The sequence below is a fragment of the Nycticebus coucang genome, chromosome 6 (genome assembly GCF_027406575.1).
Source record: "Nycticebus coucang isolate mNycCou1 chromosome 6, mNycCou1.pri, whole genome shotgun sequence".
NCBI classification, from domain to species: Eukaryota; Metazoa; Chordata; class Mammalia; order Primates; family Lorisidae; genus Nycticebus; species Nycticebus coucang.
In genome coordinates, this window is record NC_069785.1 from 56,978,621 (window position 1) to 57,006,345 (window position 27,725).

The 27,725-nt window shown below is 38.8% G+C and overlaps 1 pseudogene; it reads left to right on the forward strand.

Moving 5' to 3' along the window:
- Positions 1-10,039: 10,039 nt before the first annotated feature.
- On the forward strand, positions 10,040-25,323 carry LOC128588689 (cullin-2-like; annotated as a pseudogene).
- Positions 25,324-27,725: the final 2,402 nt, after the last annotated feature.

The following is a 27,725-nucleotide window of genomic DNA, read 5'->3' on the forward strand; positions in this document are numbered from 1 at the left end:
CAATGAGAGCCCTGACTTAAGCACTATAAAAACTATCCATGTAGGGCGGAGCAAGATGGCAGCCGAGTAACAGCTTCCTTGCATCTGGGCACCGTGAGTCTGGGGAGATAGGACTCCAGGCATCTCTGGCTGGTGGGATCTGCCTATCATCACCCCTGAGAGGATACAGGGAGTAAGCGAGAGACTTCTGGACCCCAAGAGGAGGACTAAAACAGTGGAAAACCGGCAAGTGGTCGCGTGTGTTCAATCCGTCTAAACCCGCCCACAACTGTAAGTTCAGTAGCAGCGAGACTGCAAACCAGAAAGGCCTTACCTGTGAACTGTTTTGATGTCCTTGGACTTGGCACTGAGTTGAACTGCCCTGGGGAAGGCCTGAGCGGGAGTGCGGAGAACTTTGGCCGTTGTCTAGGGCCCCAGTCTGAGCCGCTGAGCCAGACGGAGCTGATAGTGTTTGGTGGTGGGTCACACGGATCCATTGTCAGTGATCTGCCCCGGCAAGCTCCGCCCTCAGGGTCGCAGAGCTAGAAACGGGTGGGAGCTGGTAACCCAGCAACCAAGTAGCCTAAGGGTGGGGTCTGAGCCGCCTTGCAGCCCTAACCCTCAGGGGCAGAGTGAGACCAGTTTTGGCACACTGGGTAAGTGGATAGCCACTTCAGCAGCGATTCCAGCGAGAAAGCTGGGAAAGCTTCTGCTCAGCAAGTTTACAAGTTCAAAGTGCCTTTTAAGTAGGCTGAAGAGAGATTTAGGGTGTCTACCTGCTGGGGTTTGAGAAATCAGCAGCCTCCAGTCGTATCAGAACTGTGACTAACATCTCATATCCCAGAAGACCACGTGGTGCCCAGACAATATTCAATAACATATACAAACTGCTTTGTTCTTGGTTGTGTATTTTTTTCTTTTTTTTTTTTTTTTTTTTTTTTGTTTGGTTGTTTTTTTTGTTTGTTTATTTTGACGTTGCTGATGTTCTTTTGTTTTTTTAATTTCAATCTTTTCCACACAGATCCCTTCTTCTTTCTCAATTTTCCTAGTTTAATTATAATTTCCCATTGCTGCCTTTTTTAATAACTTCAACATCATTTTTGCTAGTGTTTCTACTGATATAATTTGGTTTTTCACCCAATTTTATCCCCGTAAAGTTTTCTGTTTGCTTGTTTTGGTTTGATTTATAGCATTTTTGTCTTTCCTCTCTACTTGGTGGAGGTGGGGTACTGTGTCTGACCAGGTTAGCAAAGAGCTGCTGACCTCAAGGGAACCACGCAACTGGGCACCCCCAGAAGGTGGGGTTTTTTAAGGTTGTGTCAAAGTACCCTACTGTACATCTATATTGCCCTGCCTCGTTCTTTCTGTGCCTCTCTTCTTTTTGTCAATATTCCTTATACCCACCCCCTCCTTTCTCTATCTTTCTTTTTTTCTTATCATTCGGTCCTCCTTTCTTTCATCCCCCTTTTTTTTTGCTCTTCAACCTTCTCACCCTTCTGGTCCTGTAACCCTTAGTCCACAGGCACAAGAACTTAAAGAGCAAGAGGAAGTGAAAGGAAAATTAGGGCAAGGAAACAGATAAAAGAAATCACTCATGAGGAAGAATCAGCAGAAAACTCCAGGCAACATGAAGAACCAGTCTAGAACAACCCCACCAAGGGACCATGAGGTAGCTACTGCAGATGATTCCACCAGTATAGAAATGTTAGGAATGACAGAAAGGGAATTTAGAATACACATGTTGAAAACAATGAAAGAAATGATGGAAACAATGAAGGAAATTGCTAATAAAGTGGAAAATAACCAAAAGGAAATCCAAAAACAGAATCAAATAAGAGATGAACGATATGAAGAATATAAAAAGGATATAGCAGACCTGAAGGAACTGAAACAGTCAATTAGGGAACTTAAAGATGCAATGGAAAGTATCAGCAACAGGTTAGACCATGCAGAAGAAAGAATTTCAGAGGTAGAAGACAAAGTTCTTGAGATAACTCAGACAGTAAAAGAGGCAGAAAAGAAGACAGAGAAAGCAGAACGTTCACTGTCAGAATTATGGGACTTTATGAAGCGTTCCAACATACGAGTTATAGGAATTCCAGAAGGGGAAGAAGAATGCCCCAGAGGAATGGAAGCCATACTAGAGAATATTATAAAAGAAAATTTCCCAAACATCACCAAAGATTCTGACACACTGCTTTCAGAGGGATATCGGACCCCGGGTCGCCTCAACTCTAACCGAGCTTCTCCAAGACACATTGTGATGAACCTGTCCAAAGTCAAGACAAAAGAAAAGATTCTGCAAGCTGCCAGGAGTAAGCGCCAGTTGACCTACAGGGGCAAATCCATCAGAGTGACCGCAGACTTCTCTAATGAAACTTTCCAAGCAAGAAGACAATGGTCATCTACCTTTAATCTACTTAAACAGAACAATTTTCAGCCCAGAATTCTGTACCCTGCTAAGCTAAGCTTCAAAATTGATGGAGAAATCAAATCATTTACGGATATACAAACATTGAGGAAATTTGCCACAACAAGACCAGCTCTACAGGAAATACTTCAACCTGTTCTGCACACTGACCACCACAATGGATCAGCAGCAAAGTAAGAACTCAAAAATCAAAGGACAGAACCTAACCTCCACACTGATGCAAAAGATAAAACTAAGCAATGGACTCTCACCAAATAAGACGAATAGATTACTACCACACTTATCAATTATCTCCATAAATGTTAATGGCTTGAATTCCCCACTGAAGAGACATAGATTGGATGACTGGATTAAAAAACACAAGCCATCCATTTGCTGTCTGCAAGAAACACACCTGGCTTCAAAAGACAAATTAAAGCTCCGAGTCAAGGGTTGGAAGACAATTTTTCAGGCAAATAGAATTCAGAAGAAAAGAGGAGTTGCAATCTTATTTTCAGATACATGTGGATTTAAAGCAACTAAAGTCAAAAAAGACAAAGATGGTCACTTTATATTGGTCAAGGGAAAAATACAACAAGAAGACATTTCAATTCTAAATATTTATGCACCCAATTTAAATGCTCCCAGATTCTTGAAGCAGACCTTACTCAGTCTGAGCAATATGATATCTGACAATACCATCATAACAGGGGACTTTAACACACCTCTAACAGAGCTGGACAGATCCTCTAAACAGAAATTAAACAAAGATGTAAGAGATTTAAATGAGACCCTAGAACAATTATGCTTGATAGACGTATATAGAACACTCCACCCCAAAGATAAAGAATATACATTCTTCTCATCACCCCATGGAACATTCTCCAAAATTGATCATATCCTGGGACACAAAACAAATATCAACAGAATCAAAAGAATTGAAATTTTACCTTGTATCTTTTCAGACCATAAGGCACTAAAGGTGGAACTCAACTCTAACAAAAATGCTCAACCCCACCCAAAGGCATGGAAATTAAACAATCTTCTGTTGAATAACAGATGGGTGAAGGAAGAAATAAAACAGGAAATCATTAACTTCCTTGAGCATAACAACAATGAAGACACAAGCTACCAAAACCTGTGGGATACTGCAAAAGCAGTTTTGAGAGGAAAATTCATCGCTTTAGATGCCTACATTCGAAAAACAGAAAGAGAGCACATCAACAATCTCACAAGAGATCTTATGGAATTGGAAAAAGAAGAACAATCTAAGCCTAAACTCAGTAGAAGAAAAGAAATATCCAAAATCAAATCAGAGATCAATGAAATTGAAAACAAAAGAATCATTCAGAAAATTAATGAAACAAGGAGTTGGTTTTTTGAAAAAATAAATAAAATAGATAAACCATTGGCCAGACTAACGAGAAATAGAAAAGTAAAATCTCTAATAACCTCAATCAGAAACGATAAAGGGGAAATAACAACTGATCCTACAGAGATACAAGAGATCATCTCTGAATACTACCAGAAACTCTATGCCCAGAAATTTGACAATGTGAAGGAAATGGATCAATATTTGGAATCACACCCTCTCCCTAGACTTAGCCAGGAAGAAATAGACCTCCTGAACAGACCAATTTCAAGCACTGAGATCAAAGAAACAATAAAAAAGCTTCCAACTAAAAAATGCCCTGGTCCAGATGGCTTCACTCCAGAATTCTATCAAACCTTCAATGAAGAGCTTATTCCTGTACTGCAGAAATTATTCCAAAAAATTGAGGAAGAAGGAATCTTCCCCAACACATTCTATGAAGCAAACATCACCCTGATACCAAAACCAGGAAAAGACCCAAGCAAAAAGGAGAATTTCAGACCAATCTCACTCATGAATATAGATGGAAAAATTCTCAACAAAATCCTAGCCAATAGATTACAGTTTATCATCAAAAAAGTCATTCATCATGATCAAGTAGGCTTCATCCCAGGGATGCAAGGCTGGTTTAACATACGCAAGTCCATAAACGTTATCCACCATATTAACAGAGGCAAAAATAAAGATCATATGATCCTCTCAATAGATGCAGAAAAAGCATTTGATAAAATCCAGCATCTTTTTCTAATTAGAACACTGAAGAGTATAGGCATAGGTGGCACATTTCTAAAACTGATTGAAGCTATCTATGACAAACCCACAGCCAATATTTTACTGAATGGAGTAAAACTGAAAGCTTTTCCTCTTAGAACTGGAACCAGACAAGGTTGTCCTCTGTCACCTTTACTATTCAACATAGTGCTGGAAGTTCTAGCCAATACAATTAGGCAAGACAAGGAAATAAAGGGAATCCAAATGGGAGCAGAGGAGGTCAAACTCTCCCTCTTTGCTGACGACATGATCTTATACTTAGAGAACCCCAGAGACTCAACCACAAGACTCCTAGAAGTCATTAAAAAATACAGTAATGTTTCGGGATATAAAATCAATGTCCACAAGTCAGTAGCCTTTGTGTACACCAATAACAGTCAAGATGAGAAGCTAATTAAGGACACAACTCCCTTCACCATAGTTTCAAAGAAAATGAAATATATCTAGGAATATACCTAACGAAGGAGGTGAAAGACCTCTATAAAGAAAACTATGAAATCCTCAGAAAGGAAATAGCAGAGGATATTAACAAATGGAAGAGCATACCATGCTCATGGATGGGAAGAATTAACATTGTTAAAATGTCTATACTTCCCAAAGCAATCTACCTATTCAATGCCATTCCTATCAAAGTACCTACATCGTACTTTCAAGATTTGGAAAAAATGATTCTGCGTTTTATATGGAACCGGAAAAAACCCCGTGTAGCTAAGGCAGTTCTTAGTAACAAAAATAAAGCTGGGGGCATCAGCATACCAGATTTTAGTCTGTACTACAAAGCCATAGTGCTCAAGACAGCATGGTACTGGCACAAAAACAGAGACATAGACACTTGGAATCGAATTGAACACCAAGAAATGAAACTAACATCTTACAACCACCTAATCTTTGATAAACCATACAAGAACTTACCTTGGGGGAAAGACTCCCTATTCAATAAATGGTGTCGGGAGAACTGGATGTCTACATGTAAAAGACTGAAACTGGACCCACACCTTTCCCCACTCACAAAAATTGATTCAAGATGGATAAAGGACTTAAACTTAAGGCATGAAACAATAAAAATCCTCCAAGAAAGCATAGGAAAAACACTGGAAGATATTGGCCTGGGGGAAGACTTCATGAAGTAGACTGCCATGGCAATTGCAACAACAACAAAAATAAACAAATGGGACTTCATTAAACTGAAAAGCTTCTGTACAGCTAAGGACACAATAACCAAAGCAAAGAGACAACCTACACAATGGGAAGGGATATTTGCATATTTTCAGTCAGACAAAAGCTTGATAACCAGGATCTATAGAGAACTCAAATTAATCCACATGAAAAAAGCCAACAATCCCTTATACCAATGGGCAAGAGACATGAATAGAACCTTCTCTAAAGACGACAGACGAATGGCTAACAAACACATGAAAAAGTGTTCATCATCTCTATATATTAGAGAAATGCAAATCAAAACAACCCTGAGATATCATCTAACACCAGTGAGAATGGCCCACATCACAAAATCTCAAAACTGCAGATGCTGGCGTGGATGTGGAGAGAAGGGAACACTTTTACACTGCTGGTGGGACTGCAAACTAGTACAACCTTTCTGGAAGGAAGTATGGAGAAACCTCAAAGCACTCAACCTAGACCTCCCATTCGATCCTGCAATCCCATTACTGGGCATCTACCCAGAAGGAAAGAAATCCTTTTATCATAAGGACACTTGTACTAGACTGTTTATTGCAGCTCAATTTACCGTTGCCAAAATGTGGAAACAGCCTAAATGCCCACCAACCCAGGAATGGATTAACAAGCTGTGGTATATGTATACCATGGAATACAATTCAGCCATTAAAAAAAATGGAGACTTTACATCTTTCGTATTAACCTGGATGGACGTGGAAGACATTATTCTTAGTAAAGCATCACAAAAATGGAGAAGCATGAATCCTATGTACTCAATCTTGATATGAGGACAATTAATGACAATTAAGATTATGGGGGGGTGAAGCAGAAAGAGGGATGGAGGGAGGAGGGTGGGGCCTTAGTGTGTGTCACACTTTATGGGGGCAAGACATGATTGCAAGAGGGACTTTACCTAACAATTGCAATCAGTGTAACTGGCTTATTGTACTCTCAATGAATCCCCAACAATAAAAAAAAAAAAAAGGAAAAAAAAAAAAAAAAAAAGAAAATCACATTAAAAACAATGTTCACCAAAAAAAAAAAAAAAAAAACTATCCATGTAACAAAAATATCTGTCGCCTCACTAAATACTTTGAAATAAATAACAGTTAATAGCAGGCAACTGTCAAAAGGCAGAAGCAATCCAAATATCCATTGATGATTAATAAACAAAATATGGTATAACATATAATGAGTATTGTTCAACCTTGAAAAGGAAGGAAATCCTAACACAACTTGGATAAACATTGAAGACATAATGCTAAGTGAAATAAGCCAATTGCAAACAAATACTGCATGATTTCATATAAGAGGTACCTGGAATAGTCAATTTCATACAGAAAAAAAGTTAGAATGGTGATTGCCAGGGGCTAAATAGGGGTTCCTTGGGGGCAGTGGGATCAAGAAGGAGTGATAATGGAAAACAAATTTTTTTCCATTGTTTCTTATGTTTTAATTTTTATTTAATTTTTTTTTTTTTTGAGACAGTGTCTCACTATATCGCCCTTGGTAGAGTGCCATGGCATCACAGCTCACAGCAACCTCAAACTCTTGGGCTTAAGTGATTCTCTTGCCTCAGGCTCCCAAGTAGCTGGGACTACAACCACCCGCCAGAACACCCGGCTATTTTTTTGTTGTAATTGTCATTGTTGTTTGGCAGGCCTGGGCTGGGTTCGAATCTGCCAACTCCAGTGTATGTGGTTGGCACCTTAGCCACTGAGCTACAAGCACTGAGACTTTTTTAAATTAATACTTATTAAATCATAACTGTATACATTTATGGGATACAGTGTGATGATTTGATATACAATGTGGAATGCTTCTTAAATCAAACTGATTAACATAACTATCACCTCACTTATTTTTTGTGGTAAGGCATTTGTACCTTACTCTGTTGTTTTGAAATGTACCCTTGATGGAGACTTTACATCTTTTATGTTTACCGGGATGGAGCCAGAAGACAAGATTTATGAGTTTTATGTGTCTCAAGGCATGAAGTTTTTTGTTAATGTTTGACAGGACAATGATGATAACTTGTGACTCTCAAAAAGAAAACAATTTTTTCCCAAGGGGAAGAAAAGCTATTATCTTTCATTTAATAATAATCATGCCTGATAAAACAGGAACATTGTCTTCAAGGTAGCCTTATTGTGTTTTTATAGCTACTAGCATAAGCATTAGCAATAATTCAGTTTTTAAAAATTAAACCAAACTGATAAGAAAGTTCAGAACGCCTAAAACCGTGGATTCCATTCACCTGTGTTCTCCACACAGTACCTCTACTAGAGCACACACCATACTCCATAATTACCCTTACTTATTCATATGACTGACTCCCACAGACTGGGTTCTACCCCTCTTTGTATCACTACATCTAGGAAAAGTTTTAAATACATAATAATATATAGTTGATAAATAAGAACAAATTATTTTAAGTAAAATGATAGAGTTGTTCTAGACAAGAGACCTCCAATCAGTAGTACTTATTCATACACTAGATCTTACCTGCACTTGAAGCACATTTTCCAACGGTTAGAAATCAGGGAAGTTCACCCTCCCCCCCCCCAAAAAAAATCCATATTTTCAGGTATTATTCATGTATTAGCAACACTGGCCTCATATTCTCAAGATGGTACCAGAGGTGAACTGTATCTACCTTCAGTAGAACATCACAGCCCTCACTGGCTCATCCTCTCACTGACATATTTCATTTGACCTAAAAGACATTGAATTTTATGAACCCTTGACCAGACTATCTATATCGTTCCTTCTACTATAGATTTTAGTAACCCTTGCCTTCTCACACATTAGCCTGGGCCTCTCCCTATGCAATTGCTTCTATGTTCCCTTTGAAAGCCCAGAGTTTGCTTGGTTTGCTGTGATTCTACCCAAACCATCTGAGTCCTTCTACACAGAACACCATATCCTCATTGTAGAAGATGGGATTCATCTCTATGCATTCTGTCATTTCAAGCAGTCTATAAAAATTTAGGGTTTATGAGCCAGGCACCGTGGCTCATGCCTGTAATCCTAGCACTCTGGGAGGCCAAGGCCAGTGGATTGCTTGAGCTCACGGGTTTGAGACCAGCCTGAGCAAGACCGAGACCTTATCTTTAAAAATAGCCAGGCATTGTGGTGGATGCCTTTAGTCCCAGGTACTCTGGAGGCTGAGGCAATAGGATCACTTGAGCCCAAGAGTTTGAGGTTGCTGTGAGCTAAGATGCCATAGCACTCTACCAGGACAAGAAAGCGAGATTCCATCTCAAAAAATAAATAAATTCAGGGTTTTATAGATGCTATGTAAAATACAACCCCTTTTTAATCATTCTCTTTCCATAAGAGAATTTTTTCTATCAAGTCTTCTTAGAAAAAGTTTATGTAAGCAACCAGCTACATAGGAAAAATAAAGAAAAATAGTCTGGGTATTTAAATAATAATTACGTCTGTAATTTACTTCATGATTTATGCTTTTCAAAGAAGATTCCCATCCATTACTTCATTTATTCTCGAAGCAATGATGTGTTCCTAACTAGACCAGGTGGACGTCTGACTCTGAATTTAGTCAGATGACCACTGCAGAAAGGCTAAGGGACTTACACAGCTCCAGGGGACCTCAGAGATGATCTACTCTCTAAGAACAGAAAACAGAGGCCCTGAAAGCTTCAGATTTTCCCCAAGGTCACACATGTAGCTATTGGCATGGGGAAGAGAAGTCCGTTCTGTTGTAACTTAAGTGTTTTCATAAAGCCAAAGGGCTCTTCAACCCATTAGAGGGTTGGTATAAATCTGCACGAGGCTTTCATTGGTTAGATTTCCTAACTACATGGAAGGTTAATGGAGATGTCTGAACATTCCCATGTTATAAGGAACATATGGAATTTCTCTCAAAAATGTAAAAATGTAAAAATTCTTACTTATGATTAGGTATGGCAATCAGCCTGTCATAGATGACATAGCCAGACTGAATGAGGGAAGATATCCCTGCTTTAGTGAGAAGAGGCAAATGATAAACTTTAAATGTTCCCACTAGGTCTATCCTCAAATGTCATCTGGCACAGACAGGTGAGCTCTCAAAAATTAAATATCCTTGACCAAATCAATGGATTTTTATTAAGGCTTTTCTCCCTTAATGGCGTTTTTGAGGCTTGAAGATAAATAATTCATTTCTCTTTCAACAAATTCACAGGAACACTTCAGATACCAGGAAATACCCTGGTAAAAATGTGGTTAATGTATTGTATATCTGTTTGGATAGCGTAAACCTCAGATTACAAATTGAATGTAAGAGCACCATTTTGTCAAGTCTTCCTGATCTCAGAAGGGTTGCTGTGATGAACGTGGACCCAGAGCGGCGCCGGTACTACCTCACTGTATGTGTCTGGAGAACGTCAATCTCTGGGCCGCAGTGTCCTCACTCACCAAGCGAGTTCACAAGTGCTTTGCCCACGGTGTTACGGTGAGGAGCCAGGTGATCCGCCTCACCTGATTCGTGTGCGGTGGCGGTGCATGGTATGGGAGCCCGGAGAGGGTTACGTCAGTCCCGATTCTGACCCAAGGGTGGTCCACTTCCTTCTTTGGGACTCTGTTCTTTATAAATGAAGGGAGAGTGGATGGAAGTAATGCACTAGGATTTTCTCCCGGGAGTTCCTCACAGCACTAATATACTATGAGCTACGAGTGAGTAGAACATACTGGGAATAATACAGCTCCTGAGAATGAAAAGAGAAATAAGAACATGCTAGAGAACCAGCTACAGGTTTTTGTTTTTGTTTCAGGGTAACAAGAGATTTTATTTAGGAAGAACAAAGAGAAATTTAGAGCACTTCCAAAGAGAGCTGCAAGTGGGTCCCTATCATGAAGAAGGAGGGGTAAAGGAGATGGAGACGCCCAAGGTGGTGCAGGGGTATAAATACTCTCCCCATTTGAAATTGTCTGTGAGTCTCTCTGTGCCTCCAGGCAGTCTTACCCTTTCTTATTGGTCATTGGTGGTCTCTTTCTATTGGTCGTTGGTTACCTAGGTTACTTCATAGCCATATTCTTGTGGCCTCTCCAGACTTCTTGTTCCCTTCTCTCCTTCCTTCCACTTAATGCCACATCTGAACTATTAACCACACTTTTCATGGGGATGATTGGTCTTTACAGTAAAATAGAGAACCATTAACCCACAATTTTCAATAAAGACTAAAAGAAATCAATCACCAGAGGAAAAGTGGACAGAGCAGCTCTACAGCATTCTATGAATTCCATGCAAATCCTCCATGTACCACCTCCCTTTTCCTCTCTGGGAAGCCATGTTGGATCCTCCATAGTCCTTTTCTGGGAATCCATGCAGCCTCCTTGCTCACCTTCTGGGATGTCATGTGACCTCCCTGTTCTCCTTCTGGGAAGTCAATAAAAAAACACCATGCTTTCATATTCCAAACTTGGCCTAGAGAAATTCCTTTCTCCTCCTGGGAGCACCTACTGACCTTTTCACCCTAACACCTTTGTGAGTACACCTGAGGAAGGGGATGAACAAAATGCCAGATCATCAGGGGTGCAGTCAGCTGACACAGGTGTTCCATCATCTTACCTGGGATCTGATGGAGAATATGGGGAATATAGGAGTCTGCTAGGGGTCTTTCTTCTTGAGGCTTCTGCACTAGGAAAAATGTAGAAGGTTTTACAGCATCAGAAAAGATGTTGGGGGTCAGAGGTCCTGGTTCTCCAAACCCAGTCGACCTGATCCGATTACTTGACTGAAAGAGTTCAATTGAGGCACAAAGGCAATCGAAAATAAAATGAGTAGAAACTGAAAATAAAACTGGAACGGCACAGCAGTGTGCATAGAAAGCAAAGCAACCTACACACATTTCAGGGTAACGAGGTTTTATTTAAAAAGAATAAAGAGAAAGCCTTGAGCACTTCCAAAGAGTTGTAAGTAGGTTCCTCTCATGAAGGAAAAACAGAGAGAGAAACCTACAGTTTCTTACCGCTGCTCAAGAGTCAAAAGACAGCAAGAGCATCTTTACAGAAATATTCTTAGAGACCGCTTACAGAAGACATTGTGGAAGGCCTCCTCTCTCTGGGAATCTGCAGTGGAGAAGCTGCAAAGAGAGTTGAATTGCTCCCCATTCAGCCCTTAGTACTGGTTTTAAACATAGAGGGAGAGATGTTTAAGACCAGAGGCTGAAAAACTATGAATTGTGCACACTAGCTGGGCTGTTTCTCTGGGGGCAGATAACAGAGTGCGACAGAGTGGAGCATGAAGCTCTCCTCATGGAGACACCCCTCCCAGAGGCTCTGAGAACATGAGGGAAATGCACACAGTGCACAGATAATGGCAGCCTTATGTTCCAGCTCAGGCAACGCTGAAATGTCTGTCAGCTTATTTGAGGGCAGCAGATGGGAATGTGATGCTGAAGCAAGAATGCAAAAAAGGATCCCATGGGACTCTACCTGACAGGTTGTTTTAAGGGGAATTCCCAGGAATCCCTAGAGGATTTGGTGGGGTTGAGGGTCCCGCCTGATCAGATGGGTTGACACTAACAGGAAATTTAACATATTGATTCTTCTCTTCATTTCTGAATTATCAGTGCAGCTTCTTGGGAAGAACCATGCAGTGATGATGCCTCCAAGGTACCAAGTGTGGTATCATGGAAAGAGCTTGCAACTAGTTGTAAGTCCCCAAATTCCGCCCATTGCCTGATTTGTGATTTACACCCTGTACTTTACCTCTGGAGTCATACTAATTCCTCCTCCTCTTTTACTACCTGTGGCTGATTGTCAAATGCACCCAGTTCTTTTTAAGAGGCTCTTGAGGTCCTCCTCTCCTCTTAAGCCCATTCATCACTTCTTACAAAACAATAGAGCAGTGCCTGTGGCTCAAAGGAGTAGGGTGCTGGCCCCATATATCAGAGGTGGCGGGTTCAAACCTGGCCCCGGGCAAAAACAAAAACAAAACAATAATGATCTCCTAACTTGTTTCTCCATCTCAAGTATAATACTTACAATTCATCTTTCATATTGTTGCCAAATATGATCACCTTTCAGATGTACCCAGGTGTCTGGCTGCTACAGACATTTCCAATCTTCATCCTCTTCCTTCTTCTCTTGCACTGTGCTCTCCAGTATCACAGAACTGTCAGAATTCCCACAACGCATCGTGCCCATACAGGTATGTGCCTGTATGCCTGCTGCTCCCCTGTCCTCAGCTCTTCCTCCACTCCCCCAATTCCCACTGATCAGTCAAGACCTATGCTCAATGCTATGCATCCAAGGAAAGCTCGTCAAACTCCATATCTGGGGAGAGGGGACCTTCTTTCTGCTTCAGCTGTATTACATTTCTGTGTTACTTTGTCTTTCCCCCAGAGAGTTCAAGAGCAGGTTTTTAAGCTTCATATTTCTGAATTTGGGGTACCTAGAGCAGAATCTGGCATACAACAAACGCATGTTTTAAGTTTGAAAAATGAATAAATGAGTCATTGATGAAATGAATGCATGGATGTCATGAGTCTCCAATTCCTCATCCATAAACTAGGATGGCAGAGTGATAACCTGCTTTACAAATCATTGTAACAAATGTGATAATATAAAAACCAAGCTTGTTGAAAGTTAAAATGCCAAAGAATATCAATTATTGCTATCAATTAAATAATGGTTCCTATTTTCATTAGAGCCCTGGTCCTTCCTCTGGACCTTGTTTGCCTCAACTTGGGATTCTCACCATCCTTTTATACTGCCCTGTTTCTTGCCTTTATATCCCTGCTAGAGAAAACTTCATAAACATACTGATTAGCTTTGTTATAAATTCATGATCTCCAAACTCAGCTGGGTCCTCAGTGCTTCTCAGCACTGATCTTTCATTAATTCCTTCCCTTTCCAAATAGCAGCTGTTCAAACATTTCCCATCTTCCAACAACATCCCTCATTCTCACTGAATAACCAAGTCTCAAAATTCACCAAGGCATTAATTTGACCAACTGTCATCTCGTTGACATCCAGTCTTAATTCCAGGTTATCATTTTCCCTCTATGCTGCTATCTCAAAGTCGTAGCTCTTTAATCCGTCCCAAGTTTAACCACTGTACTAATTTAGTAGAAATATGTTAGTTAATTTTTCTACTCCTAGCTCCATGTGCTGACCATAAGTCAGTTGATAACTAAATTGCAAAAACAAAACTGGAAAATCTTTGCTGGCTTTTATTCCCCCACTAAATCAGGATGCTTTGCAGCTGAAACTAAATAAGACACCAACTCAAATCAGCTTACTGAATAAAAAAATTTACTAATTTGCTAACAGAAAAGTCCATAAGCAGAACAAGATTCAAGACTGTTTTCTCTAGCTTTTCAACCACATCATCGAAGACGTACCTACTTTCTCCACTGCTGTACATACCTCCTACTTAATTCTGATTCCCCTGGTGGTTGTAAGTCAATAACAAGCTAGCACTATCATTTTCTCACTTACACATATGAGGGGAAGAGATCTCAACTCCTCATGAGGCAATCTGAAGAAGAAAAATTCCCAGAAGCCTCAGTCCACTTGTCTTGCATCTCATTAAGTCACATGTTTACTCCTAAACTAACCATTGACAAGAGGGATAAAGATATTTCCAGGCCAATCAAGCCCACTATTAGAACTGAAGAAGATTCTCCAAATCAAATTGGGAAAGGGTAGAAATACCATCAGGGAATCCACTACACTATCCATCATACCACGCAAGCTGCCCTCTCACACATGGGCGTTCTGCCTATAGTTGGTCCCTCATGCTTGCTAAATCAGATTTCCTGCAGACACACCATGTCTCTGCCCCTCTCCACTTTAGGTTCCTTTTTCACAATCCAGAAGAATGAGCATTTTCCACTGAAGAAGAGAAGCCACAACTTGTATCCTCTTCAGCCCTCTTTACGTCTAAATCTCCCCCTTCTTCACACACCCAAGTATGCTAAGTAAGACCATCTCCTTAACCTGGGGCTGCTCTTTGTCAGCTGAGGACTTCATTCTCAGAGCCAGCCAGGGTTTTTCCTCGCAATCCAGCATGGGCTCAACAACAGACAATATATTATCCTCCTCTGACTTATCTCCAAGCAGTCAGGTTTGAATTCCCTCCTCCTTCAGAAACAAAGCTTTCATGCAGAATATCTCATGCCAATAGACATGCATTCCAGCCTCTCCACTAGTCCCCGTGAAGTGCTCAGACTTAGCTGCACTTTGATAGTACCCATGGCCTAGAGAAACCAGCTCATAATATTAGAGTACAATAAGCTTGGGAGTTAGAGAACCTCTCACATAAATATGCACCCAGTAATGTTTATCACTCAGCCTTTTCTCATCTGCAAATTAGGCTGATAGTCTCATATAGTTGAGTCATTTTAGGTAAGTTCCTTTGCCTCTTTTAGCCTCAAGTTTTCTCCACTGCAAAGGGTGGCTCATAGGACCCAGATGTAGCACAGGACTGCTGTAAGTACCACATAAGACAGTGAACACAGTATCTGAAAGGATAACTCATCCTTAGTAGATCATCAGTAAGTTTTGTTTTCTTCCCAATCCCTTTTATCTCTCAGTTGGGTAGCAACATGGGTAGGGAGGATGTAACAACAACTGAAAGTTGCTAAGGGGTGGTTGCTATGTACTAGGCACTGTGTTAAACTCTTCATACTAATTATCTTAGTCTTTAAGAACACACAATATTGGTGTTCATGTCCTCTCTTTTGTAGATGAGAAAACTCAGCTGAGGCTCAGAAGTTAAATTAGTGGAACGAAGTTACTGACCCATAAGTGACAGAGCTAAGAATGAAATCTTGGGCTGACTCTGGCAGCTGTGTTCTCAGCTGCTACACATCAGCCTTGCTATCATGGCTGCAGATAGGGCAAGAAAGGTACAAATAACCTAACAGCAACCTTGAGACTCCTCTGTGAATGTACTTAAAAAGCAGAAAAATTGGCTTGTCAAATTATTCCCCTCAGTGGACCTTGCTCCTCAGAAAGTAATTGGAGTTTTGCATTGAACCCTCTTTTCTCTACGGCTTTGACCCACCTGCTTTTGATCTACCTGCCAAAAAATTTCCCACTAGTGTCCTCTCATCAAGTTGTGTGACTTGAATAAGTGATAGTGTCTTGGCCTAAGCATTATCTTTTCATCACGAACATTGGGCTTTAACAGCATTTTCCTCATAGGTGCTTAAAGAGGAGTAAATAACATTTATAAAGCATTTAACCTGGTATATAATCTGTTGTTTTTTTTTTTTTAATTTTTTTTTTTTTTTTTTTTGCCGTTTTTGGCCAGGGCTGGGTTTGAACCCACCACCTCTGGCATATGGGACCAGCGCCCCACTCCTTTGAGCCACAGGCGCTGCCCGTGTTTATTATTTTTTAATCAAATGTCACTTGATTCAAAAATCTAGGTAAAATGGGTATGGAATCCCATTTTCATATCAGTGGAGAGTCTTATAACCTCCCCAATATTTCTACAAACCCCTAGAGGGTCAGAAAACACTACATTCTTATTACTCCCAGTTCTACTGAACTAGCACAATATATGAATGATTTTGCTGGTCCACGTATGCTATCTGTGTTCTTCATTGCAACTTCTAGACATGAGACTCTGTTCCTTAAACTGGTTAATATTCTCATTCATACTCTTCCCTCACCCCTACACATTTCACTTATACAAGCCTTTTCTGTGTGAATAACAGATGGGATTTGTATTAAAACAAACCGAACTTTAAACATCTGTATTAGGCATCTTTGTTCTTAATAAGTCCCGTGGCTCATTTACATTTCAAGCTCCAAGCCACAGCAGTGGTGTTGTCTTTTCTCTCTCCCCTTTCCCTACGCTCTCCCACTACTCCAGATCCCAGGTCCTTCCTGAAAAAACAAAATTTATCTCTCCAGTGTAGCTCTGCTAACCTGTGCCCCAAGAGTACCAATTTCTGCCCCAATGGTTAAGAAAATATTTTTCACTATCATTGTGATAAACAATTTGTCCATACTTGGCCCTATTTCTCAGGCCATTTGGCAACTTTATGCCACAATTAGTTTCCATATGAGTAGGGTTAGAATTTTAGCGATATAAAATAAGACGTCATTAAAGTCATTATTTCATTACTTCTTTCAGTGGATATTTCCTGAGTTTACTCTGTGCTAGACATTCTACCAAATGTCAACGATATCTTTGAGAACAGGATTTGATCGCTATTGCCACAACACTCACAATGAATAAACACAGTATTTACCAAGATAATTAAAATTCTGCCAGATATCATATAATGGAAAGAGAAGTATACAAAGATGACTAAATATTTAGAAGGAAACAGACACAATAAGAAATCAAACGTATACAAAAGAACCAAAATGAACTGATAGAGATAAAAATTATAGTATTTGAAATGAACATTTTAATAGAATGGAGTAACAGAAGATTAAAGATTGCAGAAGAAAATAAGAACAAACTTGAATACTTGATAATCGAAAAGATGGCACAGGGAGAAGACTAGAAAAAAAGAAACAAGAAACAGCACCTCAGTGACCTGTAGGACAATACCAAGAAATCTAAGTTACATGTAATTGAGCTCCAGAAGGAAAGAGGGGGAAATAAAATACATGTGAATATATTAATATATATTAATAAATATGTGAATTTATGCATAATTATATACATTTCTATAAAATATATGAATATATCTCATATGTATTTATGTAGATGTTATATATAATACTTACGTAAATATTATAAAACATTTTATATTTTAAATATTTACTTATTAACATATATTGACATGTTATTAATACTATCTAAATAGACAATTTTTTCCAAATTTGATGAAAATCATAAACCCATATATATAAGAAGTTCAACAAACCTCACACTGGACAAATACAAAGAAAATAAAGCACATTATAAGGCAATTGCTAAATCCCAATGATAAAGGGGAGATCATTAAATTAGATGGGGTAGAGCACATTATGATAAACAAAAAAATAAGAAATACCACTGGCCAGGTGCAGTGGCTCATGCTTATAATCCTAGCATTCTGGGAGGCTGAGGCGAGTGGATTGCTAGAGCTGGGGAGTTTGAGACCAGCCTGAGTAAGAGTGAGACTTCTCTACTAAAAATAGAAAAAAATATCCCGGGGTTGTGGTAGGCATCTGTAGTCCCAGCTACTCAGGAGCCTAAGGCAGGAGGATCAGTTGAGCCCAGGAGTTTAAGGTTGCTGCAAGCTATGACACCACAGCATTCTAGCTTGGGCAACTGAGTGAGACTCTATCTCAAAAACAAAAAAAAAAGAAAGAAAGGAAATACCACCAATTTCAAAACAAAAATTAAAAAAAAATTGAAGGACATAATACATTGTGATAAAACATTGTGAAACTGCAAAAAGAAAAAGATTACAACCATACACTTAGACTTCTGTATTCCACAAAAACATCCTCTGAACGTGAAGGCTAAATATTTTCCCCTCAGACTCCTATCATGTGATTTTCCACTTGGTTGCACCACATTGCCGAAAGTCCAGCTATCAAGCCCATTCAACAGTACCATTTTTATATGGTACTCAAATATTTAGTGCCTACTGACCAAGTGCCTGGTAACTTCACAAGGTCAGAAGTGCCAAGGAGGAGAGAGAGAGAACAAAGCAGGGAGCTGCGATAGAATCACTGGTGATAGAATGACTGAGGAAGTCAGGGAAGGCTTCTCAGAGAAGGTGAAAGTTAAGATGAGACCTGAGAGTGAAATGTCAGTGAAACAAAAGAACGTTGGCACCACCTAAGAGATGAATGTGGTTTTATAAATGTATAAATATACACATGTTACTTGTGTATTACGCGCATATACACTTAATATATATTTACATATAAATATGTAGCCCTGTTAACCTGTGCCCCAAGGGTACCAATTTCTGCTCCAATTGTTAAGAAAATATTTTTCACTCTCATCATTATGATAAATAATTTATCCATATATATCCACATATATGGCATATTGGATGTCGAGAACTAGGACATCAGCATTCTAGACGTAGCTCCCCAAACCCCAATATTCTTAGTCTTGCTGATGCTGGCAGGCCAGGAAAGGGAAATCCTCCGTTGGGCTTTTAATAATAACACCTTTAGGGCTGGCTTCACGTCTATAATTCTATCACTTTGGGGGGTGGAAGCAGGAGAATCACTTGAGCCCAAGAGTTTGAGGTTGCAGTGAACAATCTTGATGCCACTAAACTCTAGCCTGGGCAACAGAGTAAGACTCTGTCTCAAATAATAATAGTAATTAATAATAATAATGATGATGACAACAGCAAAAACAACTTTAAGATTGGAATTGTGAGCTGGAGGTGGACACCACACCTCATTCTGATGGGTCCAAGAGACAATATTTCAGTTTCTGACACTCTTTTTCAATAAGACTTTGTTTTTGCAGACAAAAACTGAGAAAATATTTCACCAGCATACACATACTATAAGAAATATTGAGAATGTCTCCAGAAAAACCAAAATTATAGCAGATACAACATAGATCTATAAAAAAGAAAGAATAGACCAGATATTATAAATTTAATAATTAAAAAGTAAGTTAAATATAAGCCACATTACCTCATTTTTAAACTTCTTTGAAAGAGAGCCTGGGGGCGGTGGCTAACACATGTACTTTGGGAGGCTGAGGTAGGAGGATCTCTGAGACCCAGGAGAGTTCAAGACCAGTCTGGGAAACATAGTAAAACCCCATCCAAACAAAAAATAACAAATTAGCTAGGCATGGTGGCATGCACCTTTAGTCCGAGCTACTTAGAAGGCTGAGGCAAGAGGATCACTGAACTCCAGAGATTAAGGGTTGCAGTGAGTGGTGATAGCAACACTATCATCCAGCCTAAGCAATAAAACAAGACCCTATCTCCCTAAATAAATAAACAATAAAACAAAAACACTTCTTTAGAAGACAACTGAGCATTTAAAGCAAAAATTACAATGTGTTGTGGAGTTTATAACATAAGAAGTAAAGTTTATGACAATAGAATAATGGGAGGGATACATGAAAGTATATTCTTGCACGATAATTAAGCAAGATGTGATAGAATATCATTTTAATATTTTTGAGGACTGAGAAAACTTAAAGGTGAATATTCTAAACTTATGACAAATGCAAAAAAAAATCAAAGAAAATCCAAAGAAATATAGTTAATCCAACAGGAGTTAAAGTAGAATACCAAAAAAATGCTCAGTTAATATAAAAGACAGCAAAAGAGGAAGACAAAAATGTGACAAGCAGAAAACAAAAGGGATATATTTAAACCCAACCATACACAGAGAGAAAAATACTGCATGATCTCACTCAAATGGAATCTAAAAGATTCAAATGCCTAAAAACAAAGAATAGAACAGTGATTACCAGTGAAGGTAGGAAGGACAAAAAGGGAGTTACAGATAAAGGGGGAAAAGTTGTAGTTATATGGGATGAACAGTTCTAGAAGATCTAACAAACATTTGGGGACTGAAGTTAATATATCATATACTACAAAGTTGCTTAAAAAGTCTATTTTTGGCACTCTTGCCAAAAAAAACAACAAAAAAGATGATAGATATGTTAATTGGTTTAACTGTAGTAATCATTTCACTATTAAATTTATATTAAAACATCATGTTGTAGATCTTAAATATATACAAAAATTTATGTTGTGATTTTTGGTCTTCTGGGTATATGCCCAGCAGAGGAATTACAGGATTGAATGGCAGATCTATTTTTAGATCTCTGAGTGTTCTCCATATATCTTTCCAAAAAGAATATATTAATTTGTATTCCCACCAGCAGGGCAGAAGTGTTCCCTTTTCTCTACATCCACGCCAACATCTCTGGTCTTGAGATTTTGTGATATAGGCTAGTCTCACTGGAGTTAGATGATATCTCAAAGTAGTTTTGAGTTGCATTTCTCTGATGATTAAAGATGATGAGCATTTTTTCATATGTCTGAAGGCCTTGCGCCTGTCTTCTTCAGAGAAGTTTCTCTTCAAATCCCTTGCCCAGCCTGTGATGGGATCCCTTGTTTTTTTTTTGCTAATGCGTTTGAGTTCTCCGTGGATTCTGGTTATTAAACCTTTGTCGGAGATATAACCTGCAAATATCTTCTCCCATTCTGAGGGATGTCTGCTTGCTTTGCTTACTGTGTTCTTGGCTGAGCAGAAGCTTTTTAGTTTGATCAATCCCAGTAGTGTATTTTTGAAGCTGCTTCAATTGCCCGGGAGTTCTCCTCATAAAATACTCGCCCAGACCAATTTCTTCAAGGGTTTTCCCTGCACTCTCCTCTAGTATTTTTACAGTTCATGTCTTAAGTTTAAATCTTTAATCCAATGAGAGTCTATCTTAGTTAATGGTGAAAGGTGTGGGTCCAATTTCAGTCTTCTGCAGGTTGCCAGCCAGTTCATCCAGCACCATTTGTTAAATAGGGAATCTTTTCCCCACTGAATGTTTTTAATTGGCTTGTCAAAGATTAAATAACGGTAAGTAGCTGGATTCATCTCTTGGTTCTCTATTCTGTTCCAGACATCTACTTCTCTGTTTTTGTGCCAATACCATGCTGTTTTGATCACTATCGATTTGTAGTAAAGTCTGAGGTCTGGTAGCGTGATTCCTCCTGTTTTTTTTTTTATCTCTGAGTAATGTCTTGGCTATTCGAGGTTTTTTCTGATTCCATATAAAACAAAGTATTGTTTTTTCAAGATCTTTAAAGTATGACAGCGGAGCTTTAATAGGGAGTGCGTTGAAATCATATATTGCTTTGGGTAGTAACATAACAAAGATATTTGTACCAGAATGTTTATTGCAGCCCAATTCATAATTGCTAAGTCATGGAAAAAGCCCAAGTGCCCATCGATCCACGAATGGATTAATAAATTGTGGTATATGTACACCATGGAATACTATGCAGCCTTAAAGAAAGATGGAGACTTTACCTCTTTAATGTTGACATGGATGGAGCTGGAACATCTTCTTCTTAGTAAAGTATCTCAAGAATGGAAGAAAAAGTATCCAATGTACTCAGCCCTACTATGAAACTAATTTGGGGCTTTCACACGAAAGCTATAACCCAGTTACAACCTAACAATAGGGGGAAGTGGGAAAGGGAGGGGAGGGAGGGGGATTGGTGGGATTATACCTGCAGTGCATCTTACAGGGGTATTTGCGAAACTTGGTAAATGTAGAATGTAAATGTCTTGGCACAGTAACTGAGATAATGCCAGGAAGGCTATGTTAACCACTGTGATGAAAATGTGTCAAATGGTCTATGAAGCGAGTGTATAATGCCCCATGATCATATCAATGTACACAGCTATGATTTAATAAAAAAAAAAAATTAATTCAAAAAATAAATTCAGGGCCAGGTGCAGTGGCTCTTGCCTATAATCCTAGCACTCTCAGAGGCTGAGGTGGGTGGATTCCTTGAGGTCACAGGTTCGAGATCAGCCTAAGCAAAAGCAAGACCCTGTCTCTACTAAAAATAGAAAAACTGAGGCAAGAGGCTGACTTGAGCCCAAGAGTTGGAAGTTGCTTGAGCTATGAGTCCACGGCACTCTACCCAGGGCAACAGCTTGAAACTCTGTCTCAAAAAAATATATAAATAAATTCAAACATATAAGTAAATATGTATGAAATACAAATATTCTTAAGCCTCTATTTGAATAGCAGAAAGAGTGAGACTAGATGAAAAAGCAAGGCCCAGTTATCAGCTGTCTGAAAGAAATCTACTTTATTGCTCAGGCTAGAGTGCTGTGGCATCAGCCTGTCTCTGAGCAACCTCAAACTCTTGGGTTCAAGTTGTTGATCCTCCTGGCTCAGCCTCCCGAGTAACTGGTACTACAAGTTGGCCCACAGTGCTCAGCTAATTTTTTTCTATTTTCAGTAGAGATGGGGGTCTTGCTCTTAACTCAGACTGGAGGATTACAGGTGTGAGCCAAGAAACCCACTTTAAAAATAAATAATACAAGAAATTTAAAAATGAGCACGATTGTTTTGTGGATCCCGTAATAAGCCCATCCTTCTCCCCTTTCCCACTGTCCCCACTGGCCCTGTTCTGCCCAGGCTTCGCTTTATTTCTTCATGGAGGCAGATTCAACCCTAACCTTGCACAGTGTCCTTGAAACCAAAAGTAGTAGATTTTGATGAAACTATTAACTACTATCGAAGCTGTTATCATCCTGGAATACATCAAAAGAGCAACATGGAACGATTGCTCTGTGCTTTATGTGTGGCCCATCCTTTAGAGAAAGTCTTTATATACACACTAAGTTTTTTTTTAGAAAATCATGTTCAGCATTTGCACAAGACAGTTCTGGAGTCTGAAGAACAAGTACTTATGTATCATAGGTGTTGGCAAGAACATAGCAAGAGTGTAGTCTATATGGACTGCTTATATAGGTTTCTCAACATGTAGTTTATTAAAAAGAATAAATTGACAGATGTTGACCTTCAGTATGGTATGGTGGTGTAGATGTGAATGAACCAAAACCCAAGACACTTATGGAAATAGGAGCACTATCATTGGATATGTGGAGGAAATTGATGGTTGAACCACTCCAGACCATTCTTATATGAATGCTGCTCTGAGAAATTAAAAATGATCATGGGGGAGAAAACACAAACCAGAAAGTAATCTATGGGGTTATTAACTCTTCAGTTCATGTTAAACAGTATGAGAAAAAATTCCCCTTAAAGTTTTATCAGGAAACATTTGAGTCTCACTTTCTGACTGAAACAGGAGAATATTACAAACAAAGAAGCTTCAAATTTATTACAATAATCAAACTGCTTACAGTACATGGAAAAGGTTCTAGGTAGATTAAAAGTTGAAGAAATTCAATTTCCAAAAATACTTACATCCAAGTTCATATACTAAAGTGATACATGAATGTCAGCAACAAATAGTAGAAGAACACTTATTTACACACAGAATGTCATAACATCATTTGACAAGAGAAAAAAATGACATGGATGGCAAATACATATGTCTTACCCTGTGCTGTGTCCAGTACTTTACCTCATATGATTCAGGAACTGCAAAACCATATCCATGATGAGGGCCTTCGAGCAACCAGTAACCTTACTCAGGAAAATACGCCAACTCTATTTGTGGAATCAGTTTTGGAAGTACATAGTAAATTTGTTCAACTAATTAACACTGTTTTGAGTGGTGATCAAAAGACTTTATGACTACATTGGGTAAAGCCCTTATATCAGTTATTAATTACAGAGAACCCAAGTCTGTTTGCAAAGCACCTGAACTGCTTGCTAAGTACTGTAATCACTTACTAAAGAAATCAGCAAAAGGGATGACTGAGTATGAAGTAGAAGACAAACTCATAAGCTTCATTACTATTTTCAAATATATTGATAACAGTCAATATAGAAAAAAGTTTTTCTTTTTCTTTTTTTTTTTTTTTGTAGAGACAGAGTCTCACTTTATGGCCCTCAGTAGAGTGCCGTGGCCTCACACAGCTCACAGCAACCTCCAACTCCTGGGCTTAAGCAATTCTCCTGCCTCAGCCTCCCGAGTAGCTGGGACTACAGGCACCCACCACAACGCCCCGCTATTTTTTTTTTTGGGTTGCAGTTTGGCTGGGGCTGGGTTTGAACCCGCCACCCTCGGTATATGGGGCCGGCGCCCTACCGACTGAGCCACAGGCGCCGCCCGATAACAGTGTTTTTCAAAAGTTCTATGCAAGAATGCTGGCAAAACATCTAATTCATGGATTATCTATGTCTACGGATTCCGAAGAAGCCATGATCAATAAACTAAAGCAATCCTGTGGTTATGAGTTACCAGCAAGCTATATTAGATGTATACAGATATGAGTGTCAGTGCTGATCTCAGCAATAAGTTTGACAATTTTATCAAAAACCAAGACACAGTAATAGATTTGGGGATTAGTTTTCAAACATATGTTCTAACAGGCTGGTGCATGGCCTTTTACTCAGGCTCCTTCATCTACATTTGTGATTCCCCAGGAATTAGAGAAAAGTATGCAGATGTTTGAATTATTTTACAGCCAGTATTTTAGTGGAAGGAAACTGACATGGTTACATTATTAGTGTACAGGTGAAGTTAAAATGAACTATTTGGGCAAACCATATATAGCCATGGTCACAACATACAAAATGGCAGTCCTTCTTGCCTTTAACGGTGAAATCGTCAGCTATAAAGAGCTCCAACAGTACTCAGATGAATGAAAAGGAACTGACGAAAACAATCAAATCATTATTTGATGTGAAAATGATTAACCATGACTCAGAAAAGGAAGACATGGATGCAGAATCTTCATTTTCATTAAACATGAACTTTAGCAGTAAAAGAACAAACTTTAACATCACTACATCAATGCAGAAAGACATACCACAGAAAATGGAGCAGACTAGAAGTGTTGTTGATGAGGTCCAGAAAATGTATCTCCAAGCTGCTATCATGTTCGTACCATGAAAACACAAAAAGAGCTTTGGCACAATGCCCTTATTCAAGAGGTGATTAGCCAGTCAAAAGCTAGGTTTAATCCCAGTATCAGCATGATTAAGAAGTGTGTTGAAGTTCTTACAGACAAATAGCACATCAAACGCAGACAAGCATTGGCAAATGAATACAGCTACATCACGTGATGTCTCTCTCCTTCAGGGTGGGTGTGAGACAATCATCACCGTCACCATTTGGTGTGTTCCTGTGGAAAGAAGCAGGCATGTGCCTCCATAATTTGGTCATGCAAAGCCCCTGTTTTTCTGCTGTTTATAATATCACCAGTATCACATCATGAGCGTCAAAGAAAATGCCTAGAGATACTTCAAGCTCATGTCATTGTGACATTTCTTAAAATTTTATTGAAAGAGTGAAGTATTACAAAAAAAAAAAAGTTTAAAAGTAACAGGATAGAAAAATATTACTCCATTCAAAAATTAATCATAAGAAAGTTAGATAGACTTATGAAACAAAGTAAACTTTAGATCAGGAAATATTATGACGGATAAAGTGGAACATTTTATAATGAAAAAGGGGTAAATTCATCAAAAAGACATAATAATGCTAAATCTACATACACTCAGTAACAGATCTCCAAAATACATGAGCCAAAACCTGACAGAACTTAAAGGAGAAATAGACAATCTATAATTATAATCATAGATTCAACAATTCTTAGTTATCACCTGGGCATGGTGGCTCAGACCAACATCCCGGAGTACTTCCCCAATGTTTTCTCCTAGTAATTCTATAGTTACAGGTCTTCCATTTAAGTCTTTAGTCCATTTTTTTTTTTCTGGAGACAAGAGTCTCACTTTGTCACCCTCAGTAGAGTGCCTTGGCTTCACAGCTCACAGAAACCTCCAGCTCTTGGGCTTAGGTGATTCTCTTGCCTCAGCCTCCTGAGTAGTTGGGACTACAGGTGCCCGCCACAGCGCCCAGTTATTTTTTTGTTGCAGTTTGGCTGGGTCCATGTTCAAATCCACCACTCTCAGTATATGGGGCCTGTACCCTACTCACTGAGCCACAGGTGCTGCCCCAAGGTTGAATTTTTAATTTTTAAAAGTTTCTGAGAATTAGGTTTAGCAACTTCATGGTTCATTGTAACTTGTACTCTTTCTGTGGGTTTTTTTTTTTCTTGCTTTTTCTTTTATGTGCAGGCAGAATAAAATAAAAATAGCATTAGATTGGGACCCAGGCTTTAAACGTTAGATCCTAATAGGGGCAGAGAACAGAAAGGGATTATAGAATTGTGGGAGAAAGAGATTTGAAGAAAATTGAGAAGAATCTACTCACTGAGCCACAGGCACCACCCTCTTTAGTCCATTTTGATTTGATTTTTATATACAGGTGGACATTGAGTTTGTGTCCAACTTAAAATAGTATAACATAGAAAATTGCACACAAACTTTATGGATACCCTGTATAGCAAGAAATAAGGGTCTAGTTTCCTTATTTTGCATATGGATGTCCAATTTTCCCAGAACCACTTATTGAGGAGACTGTTCTTTCCCCCAATGTATTATATATGCTCTTGGCAACTTTGTCAAAAATGAGTTGACTGTAAACGTATGAATTTATTTCTAGCTTCTCTATTCTGTCCCATTGTTTTAGGTGGGTTTACATTAGTACCATACTGCTTTGTTATTATACCTTGGGAGTATAATTTGAAGTCAGGTAATATGATGCCTTCGGTATTGTTCATTTTGCTTAGGATTGCTTTGGCTATTCTGGGTCTTCTGTGGTTCCACATAAACTTTACTATTGTTTTGCTGTTTCTGTGAAGAATGATCTAACAGTCCTACTTCTGGCAATGTATCCAAAAGGAAGGAAATCAGCATATCAAAGCGAGATCTGTACTTCCATGTTTATTGCAGCACTATTCATAATAGCCAAGATTTGGAAGCAACCTAAGTGTTCAACAACAGATGAATGAGAAAATGTATTGTGTATATACATTAGAGAATGCCATTGAGCATTAGAAAGAATGAAAGTGTTTCATTTGTGGCCACATGAATGGAACTTCAGGAAGTTATTTAAGTGAAATATGCCGGGCACAGAAAACCAAATATAATATGATCTCCCTCATAGGTAGGAGCCAGAACAATTGATCCCATGGATATAGAGAGTAGAATAATGGTTACCAGGGGATACAAAGGATAGTAGAGGGTGTGAACAAAGAGGGTTTGTTGATGGATACATTAGTATTACAAAAACACCCAAAGTGAGCTGGAAGGAATAAGATCTAGTGTTTTGTAGTACAATAAGGTGATCATAATCAATAATAATTTTATGTCTATGTCAAAGTAACTCACAGAGCAAAACTGGAATGTTTCCCAAGACAATGAAATGATATATTTTAAGGGGATGGATATCGCAATTACCCTGATTTAATCATTGTACATTGTATGCTTGCATCAAAATATCATATATACTCCATAAATATGTACAACTATCATCTATCCATAAAATTTTTAAATTGAAAAAAACAGAAAAAAATTGACAAAAATTTTTCAAAAGAAAAGTCTGAGAAGACTAGAATACAAAA